The sequence below is a fragment of the Apus apus genome, chromosome 24 (genome assembly GCF_020740795.1).
Source record: "Apus apus isolate bApuApu2 chromosome 24, bApuApu2.pri.cur, whole genome shotgun sequence".
NCBI classification, from domain to species: domain Eukaryota; kingdom Metazoa; phylum Chordata; class Aves; order Apodiformes; family Apodidae; genus Apus; species Apus apus.
In genome coordinates this window covers 3,808,312-3,815,795 of record NC_067305.1, presented here as the reverse complement: position 1 = coordinate 3,815,795, position 7,484 = coordinate 3,808,312, and positions in this window count along the sequence as shown.

Sequence of the window (7,484 nt, the reverse complement as noted above, 5' to 3'; positions counted from 1 at the left end):
GGAAATACTTATTGGGTGGAAAAATTGTCCTTTTCCCTGGTTTCCTTTTTGCTTTGAGAATCAAGTTAGTTCCTTGATTAAAAAGAAAAAAATTACATGGTTACTAAATAAACAAGAATAAAAAACCCCTCAAACCCGACTGAAAACTCTGCAGCTTTTTGCAAAAAACTACTGTGAAATTTATGGCACGACAGCTAAATTGAATGAGATTAGGAAGAAAAGGGCCTGTCTATTTATGCAAAGAGCTTTCATAGTTATCATAATTAATTATAACTAACATTTTGCAATGCACAAGGAATCTCAGACTTCAAGGCTCAGGCTGGTTCCCGACTCTCTGGCTGCGGATCCAGCCCCACCTGTGGCTCTTGGCTCCGTGGAAATGTTCAACTGTGCCACCTTCCAAAGTGGAGACCTCATAGAGGAGCTTCCCACCCTCTTTCCTGGCTGCCACCAGAGAAAGAAAGATCCTCCTGGCTAGGCTCCTTTTGTGGGGTGTTGCTAAGAAGTGCTCCTGCTTGCCCCTCTGGGTGAGGGCAGGAATTGGGGGTGGATCATCCTGGTTTCAGCAGAGCCCATTCCCCAGTGCAGCCAGCACCACCACCCTCCAGGCTGGGAATGAACCCCAGGGGAGCCCCTGCTCCTCCCTGCCTCCTGCCATCCCCAAAATCTCCTTGCATGTTTGGCCCAGTGACAGCAAGAAATGGTCAGTCAGGCTTATCCTGCCACTAACCAGAGACATTTTTTACTGTTCCAGCTCCATCCTGATCACCAGCCCCTCTCCCAGGTTGCAATTACCCATCAGGTGCAACTGAGACAGATGCAGAGACATGATCACAGCTTGCAATAAAAAAAAAAGGGAGGGGGGGGACATTGGGGACCCTCTGGGACCCTGGTCACCACACAGGACCCAGGGAAGACTCAGCCCTGGGTGCAGCATCCCTCCCTGCAGTGTCCTGAGACAAAGGGACTCTCGTTCCTCCTGTTGATTTGCAGCTGCCTGCAGACCTTGGCCAGCTGTGCCAGGAGGTAAATCAGTGCAAGCTTTTGTGCTTTCAGCAAAAAGGAGAAAGGAAAGGAAGGTGGAATAATAATAATAAAAAATAAATCCTCCTGCCCCCCAGCAAGGTAATAAGCTGCTGTTGGAGCCACATCCAGCTGTGGCACCAGAGGGATGCAAAGGGCACCCAGAGCTGGTTATTGATGCACCCTAACCCTGAGAGCAGGGGGAGACCCCCTGAGTGGGGCAGGGTGACCCCCCAGTGCTGCCCCACCAGCAGCCAGGAGAGCTGGAAGTATCCCAGATTTTAGGGGAATGCTCACAAGAAGGGATTTCATTTCCACAGCATTAATGGATTCTGCTTTTGCTTCTGGTACTAAAATACATATTTGAATGTAACGTGCACAGCGGGGTTGATATTATAACTCAGCTCATCCAAACATGCTTTTCCATTCAGGGAAAAAAAAAATATTGTGCAGAAACAAGAAGGAAATCCCAAAATTCCAGCTACAGCTCCAGTAGTGCCCCCTGGCAAAACCCCTCACCAAGCACATTGCATGTTTTGGCCCCTTCTGCAAACCCCAGGGGACAGGACAAACTGGGGACAGACAGACAAGGGCTAGGATGGCCCAGGGCATTGGGAGGGGGGGGGAATTTTTTACAATTTCCAGCATTTCCCTGCAGGGGTGAAGTGAGCAGCTCAATGTCATCAGTGATGCTGGTGAAGGAAACAAGTTTTTCCCCCAACCTGACGTTGGACCACATCCCAGCTTCACAGATCTGAGGCACTGGGATTAATCAAGTTGATTTTCTTGCAGGATTTGGTTTTAAGTAAGGTGAGGAATTCAACTGCCAGCCAAGGGTGCCCAGCTGGGACCTATGGAACCAGCAGAATAAAGAAAAAAACAAGAATCAGAGTGAGGTTCTTCCCCAGAGCAGTAACTACCTCAATATTTAAGACAAAAAAAAACCCAAACAAGTGATGCCAGTGAAGCTCTGCTGAATATTTCTACTTAATCTGCTGCCATGATTGAGCCAGATGGATAAAATTAAACCTACTGGGGAAGAGCCACACGTGCTTTTCTTCATTTGCAACCAATATATCAGCACAGCCTTCCTGCATGGACTAAAGAACACAAATCTTCCTGCTTTCAGAGCTCAGAAATAAAGAAATAATGGCATAGAATTAGTGTAAATATTGGGGGAAGTCATGTTTCCTGCCATTTAAAGAAGGAATCTTGATAGAGGGGAAAAAAACTGGCAGGTCTATCCCAGGGCTGCTGCTTGAAAAAAATAAAAATAAAAATTAGACAGGACCCAGGGCTCATGAGAGGGATACAAAATTGTTTAATTTTAAAAATGGAGATAAATTGTACCCTCTGATCCACACCACACACTGTGGCTCAGAGCAACAGGGGCCATGGGGATTGGCAGTGGGAAAACCCAAGGCTTGTGCCTATTCCTGCCAAGCTGGGGGTTGGCATTGTCACCTCAAATGCTGAGTTAAATCCATTTTTTGGGGGTGTATATATAAATATATATGTGTACAAAATCCCTCTCCCATTTCTGTCCCATCCTCCCAGGGTCCAGAGAGGTTAATAGAGACATTCCTGCCTTCCCCTTCCAGGCAACAAATCCATTATGGAAATGGAGCTGCCTTTGCCTCATCAGCCTGTACCTTTTATGCATTTTGGCAGAGGAACATCATTGACTCATATCATAAATCAAATATTTCTCCCCATGAAGCTCCAGCCAGGCTCTGAACACTTTCATTAGGGTTTGGGGACACCCTGTCCTGGCCATCCAGGCTCAGCCTCAAATCCTCTGCATGGGCAGAGGGGGAAGGGGTGGGGGCTCAGGTCAGCCCTGGGGCTGAGGGAGCTGGGGACAGGGCTGTCCCTCTGTCAATGTGACCTCTGCTGTGGTGGCACTGGGAGACAGTGATGTGCAATGGGGGGAACCCAGAGCCCTCCCAGTTTTCTGCACCCAGGGTGTCTCCTGCCATGAGACTGCTGGTGACAGTGACAGTGCAAGAAAATGATCAGAGAGGCAAAGTCAGGAGAACCCTGGGAGCCCAACTGGCCCCTCTCAGCCCCTCTAACCCCCTGCCTGTGGTGACAGCCATTCCTCACCCATCAGCATCTCCCCCAGAGCCTTTTCCAGCCCTTGCATCTCCTCTGGAGGCAAAGCTGGGCCTTGGGCTTGGACCTGCAGCTGCTTTTCTTACAGATTGCTTTGAAGGGGAGTTAATTCATAGAATCATAGCATCATTGAGGTCAGAAAAGACCTCCATCAAGTCCAACTGTTGACCCAACACCACCATGTCCACTAAACTACATCCTGAAGAACATGGGTTTATTCCTGGAAAACTGCTCCCGAGTGGCCTCCTACATCCAAAATGACCAAAAAGCAGAACTGGGGAGAAAAATTCCAGCATGCATTGGACATCAGGTAAATGTCCCTGGCACACCAGAGAGGAGCCAGGGGCTCACCTGGTCAGGCAATCCTGTTTGTTTGGGTGCTCCCCCCTGTTTGGGGGATCCCCATCACCTGCAGCAGCAAATTCCAGACCTTTGGTCTTCTCCCCTCACCTGAAGGTGGGTTGGCCAAGTCCATCGTGTCACTGTGTCCAGAGCTGAGCACCCATGTCCCTCCTTCAGCACCACAGCCAACAGGTGCCCCTGCCAGGACCGAAGCCACCCCCATTAGAGTCTCCTTCAGGAAAATTCCAGCCCAAGGCTCTAAAAGCAAGTTAGGGACAGAGAAAAAATATACAAATTAATTTAATAACAGCTTAATTGGATTCTCCACAACAGAGAAAGCTGCTGCTTCCCAGCAAATGCCCCTTGCAGCAGCTGATGAGTCAACCCACTGCTCCAGTCACACCAGTGCTAGGGTGGGGGGTGGGCAGGGCTCTCCTGGCATGACCACAGCCCCAGGCATGTCCCTGTGTCCCCACCAAGCCCAGCTCAGCCCAAATCCATGGAGTGATGGGCAGGTGGGTGCTACAACAGGAGCATCTTGTGAGCACCAGGCCAGGCAGCCTGCAGGATCCCCAGGGAGCAGGAAAATGACCAGAAATGATGGGGAATAAAAGCCAGAGCTGAAACTGTCCCCTGAACCTCCCTGACCATAGGCTCAGGCAGAAGAAGGGACTGTGTTTGTCTCTGAACCCTCCACACAGCTCCAAGCAGTAGCTGCTGATGGCAGCCAGGGTCCTAAACTGTCCCCACAGCAGATGTGACCCCTCAGATGAAGGTGGATCCCCAGAGGCAGCTGTACCCCACTGCTGTGTCCCTGCAGGTGGGATGGACTGTCACTTGAGGGGCTGATGGTGCAACCAGCCCTCAGCCCTGTGGCTCCTGATCCCTCCCAAACCTCCTCCATCCCCACCCCACACTCAGCCAAGGCTCCAACCAACCTCTCCCAACCAAGAGCAGCCTTGCAGCCTCCTGCTCCCCCTGACTGACCTGTGCCAGCTCCAAATCAAAAATCTATGGAGCAAAGCAGCATGAAATCAACGAGCCAATGTGCCTGCTGCTAAGATAAGCAAAGCTACCAGGGTCTCTGGCTCCATCATTAACACTGGAGGATTCTCAGAGCCAGAAAACCCAGGGAGACTCGTTAGGAGAAGCAGCACTTCTGGCTGGATTTACCCAGAGTCTCTCTCCAGCCTCTGTGCTCCCCTTTTTCACTGCAGGGAGCCCTGCCCTTGCTCTGATCTGGTATGCAGCCCGTGGAGCCCACAAGGCTTTCAAAAATAACATGCTATTAAAAGAGTTTTAATCAGAATTCCTCCAGCCAAGACACAGCAGCCAGAGATCCTGCTGGCTTTGGCAGCAAGGAGCTCGGAGAAATTAAGTGATGATGGGGGAGAAGTGATTTCAAAAAAGCCTGACTCCATCTCACTCCATCAAGGTGGATCTGGAGGTTTTAGGAGGTTTGGACCCAGAAGGTAAAATCCAGCCTGGTTGTGAGAACAAATTTAGACGAAGATCCAACTGTGGCTCCTGTCTCTGTGAAACGTTTTCTCTGTGATCTTGGGCAGGCCATGTAGTTTCTCTACATGAGTTCCCCAGCAGTCAAACAAGCTTTTTCTTCTTTTTTTTCTCCCTCTTGGGAGCTGAGGTTATCCTGGGGTGTTTGCAGAGCAGGGTTTTGATCTCAGCCTCAACACAGTGGAGAAACCAAGGAGGAGAGTGCGAGGAGCTGGTAGGAGCCTGTCAGAAATGAATCCTGGAGGTGACATCCTGGAGGAGAAATCCTAAGGTTTGGTGATTCCAGCTCCCCTTTGGCACCTGGGAAGCTCAGCAGAACCAAGATCCACCTTGGAGATTGGTGTCTGAGAGCAGAGGGTGCTTCAAAACCCTGTTTCAGCCAACAAGGCAAAGGGCTCAAGACTTTCTGGGGTCTTCCCTGTGCAAAGGTACTTTTGGCAAGTTCAGCCTCCAACCCATTGACTTTGAAAGAATCCTGGGCCAAAGCATGGCCACTGGTGGGCTCTGCCTGGAAAGCATGGGTCTGCCTTGGTCTCTTCTCTGAAATCCAGTTTTGCTTATTATGATCTGCTTATCTACCCATTTTGAGAAGAACCAGAGCTGTGACAGCTTCAGGAGGCCACCTCCAGCCATGCAAAAAACTCCAGGACAGCCCTAAATCAGCCCATGACCAGCAGCACCACAGGAACATGTCTACTGGCTGATGGAGACTCCCACTATCAGTCTGGACTTGCAGTGGATTTGGCCTGTGTGAGGGAAGCTGCAAGCCCCACCTGGAGGGTTTTTGTAGCCTTGCTGATTTTTAAAGTTTGATTTTTAAAGTCTCACATGTCTCATGTGGGGATTTCTCCAGGGTCTTGTGGGGTCATTGCCATGAAACTGTGGTCAGCCAGGGGACCCCTCCATGTTCCAGGGGAAATGGCCTATCTGGAGGATCTGGTGCAAATCCTCAGCAGCAGCACTGAAGATTTTCAGGCTCCTCCAACCCTGCAAAAAAACCAAATGGATATTGAGACTGGAGTCACTGATGGACACCCCACAGTGGAGCACAGCCAGGCTCCCAAGCCCCCAGGGAACGGGGCATTTCAGGGGCATTTTAAAAAGTAAATAAGTTAAATTCTTAAATTTTCAAAGTTCAATTTTATAACAACTTCTGGCTCAAGGTAGTTAATTTGTCACAGCAGGCTGAGAGATTTTATTAAGGCAGGTATGAGCCTTATGCCCCCAAGAATCAAAACCATCAAGCAGAGTGACCCATCCATGGTGGCCATGGGCAAATGGGAGGAGGAGGAGGAAGAGGAGGAGGGTAGGGGGTCTCAAGAGCCATTCCCACCCCTGGGAGCAGAGACCTGGAGTCTCAGCAGCCTGAGCACGAACGTGTTCGCTTCAAAAATGAAACAGATGGTTTATAGCTGAGAGGGGGAGGCAAACAATGAATGGATGTGCTGGGAAATGCCAACAAAAGGCAGACGCTCAGGATTGCTTGAATAACCTTAAAATACACTTCTTTTTCTTTAGTCATAAATTGCTGTGAGTTGGTCTTTTTCTTCTGTTTCAGCAGTCCTGAGGCATGTGATGGCTCTGCCTATTCCCATCCCAAACGGAGGAGCTGGCTTCCCACTATCCCCTCCTCATTTTGCAGAAAAAAATGGGGTTCAACCCTCGTTTCCACCCACTACAAAAACCCCTTCCCCACTCACACCACTTAGTCTTCCCAGTTTAGCAGCCCCAAGCCCCAGTGCCAACCACCAGTGCAATGCTTTGCTGGACAAACATCAGCTCCAGGAGGTTCCTGCCCATCTCTGCATGGAAACTCATTGTCGTGGCCCCAGATTTAATTAAAATATCCCACACCAACAGGAGCCTCATTGTCTTTCAGGGTTGTCTCAATAATTATGAAATAAATTGTGTTTCTATTGCACCTTTCATCCTTGGCTCTCCCAGTGTTTTACAAGTGTTAATTAATTTAGCTTTCAAATAGCCTTTCCCTCTGATGTCGTATTAAAAATGTAATAAACAGGCAGTGGGAGAGGCAGGGACCTGCTCTGGGGCACATGGCAGGTCAGAGATGAGTGGAGGGAAACCCCTAAACCCCAGAGCCTGTACAATATGAGGGTTCCAAACAAAAAAAAAAAAAGAGGAAACAAAAGCTGTGAAATAGAGACCTGGCCATGGCCACCTCCACCCCCACTCTGGGACCCTGAAGCCTTCCCCAGTTCCTCATCCTGGCACTGGGAATTGCTGCTGAGAAGGGGAAACCCAGGAGCTGTTGACACATTGAGGGAATTAAAAAACATTTAGGGAAGTCTCCAAATAGGCTTTTGTCTTTATTATTATTTTCTTCTCTGTGGTGTTTTTTTTTTTTTTGTTTTGTTTTTTTTTCTAACTTTAAAGACAAACACTGCCTGTCTCAAGCTGTGGTAATGTATTCAGGCAACACCACTGAGTCAGAGCTAATTGAATTTAAAAGCAGGTATTACATCTGTGCC